An 858-nucleotide genomic window follows, 5' to 3' on the forward strand; every position below is an offset into this window, starting at 1 on the left:
GATGATGGTGTGTGAGGTGAGATGATGGTGTGTGAGGTAGGGTGATGGTGTGTGAGGTCAGTGATAGTGTGTGAGGTGATGGTGTGTGAGGTGGGATGATGTTGTATGAGGTGAGGCGATGGTGTGTGAGGTGAGGTGATGGTGTGTGAGGTGATGGTGTGTGAGGTGGGTGATGGTGTGTGAGGTGGGGTGATGGTGTGTGAGGTGATGGTGTGTGAGGTGAGATGATGGTGTGTGAGGTGAGATGATGGTGTGTGAGGTGAGGTGATGGTGTGTGAGGTGAGGTGATGGTGTGTGAGGTCGGTGATGGTGTGTGAGGTGATGGTGTGTGAGTTGAGGTGATGTTGTATGAGGTGAGGCAATGGTGTGTGAGATGAGGTGATGGTGTGTGAGGTGATGGTGTGTGAGGTGATGGTGTGTGAGGTGAGGTGATGGTGTGTGAGGTGGGGTTATGGTGTGTGAGGTGGGTAACAGTGTGTGAGGTGGGTGATGGTGTGTGAGGTGAGGTGATGGTGTTTGAGGTGATGATGTGTGAGGTGGGTGATGGTGTGTGAGGTGGGGTGATGGTGTGTGAGGTCGGTGATGGTGTGTGAGGTGGGTGACAGTGTGTGAGGTGGGTGACTGTGTGAGGTGGGTGATGGTGTGTGAGGTGAGGTGATGGTGTTTGAGGTAATGATGTGTGAAGTGGGTGATGATGTGTGAGGTGAGGTGATGGTGTGTGAGGTGGGGTGATGATGTGTGAGGTCGGTGATGATGTGTGAGGTGAGGTGATGGTGTGTGAGGTCGCTGATGATGTGTGAGGTGAGGTGATGGTGTGTGAGGTGATGGTGTGTGAGGTGGGGTGATGGTGTGTGAGGT

General features: G+C 53.5%; 1 protein-coding gene across 1 annotated transcript in view; it reads left to right on the forward strand.

The window, feature by feature from the left end:
* CLEC2L (C-type lectin domain family 2, member L) overlaps positions 1-858 on the forward strand; it is a 39,850-nt gene that overhangs the window by 38,272 nt on the left and 720 nt on the right. The window lies entirely within an intron of this gene.

Source organism: Chrysochloris asiatica, unplaced genomic scaffold, assembly GCF_000296735.1.
Source record: "Chrysochloris asiatica unplaced genomic scaffold, ChrAsi1.0 scaffold00041, whole genome shotgun sequence".
NCBI classification, from domain to species: Eukaryota; Metazoa; Chordata; class Mammalia; order Afrosoricida; family Chrysochloridae; genus Chrysochloris; species Chrysochloris asiatica.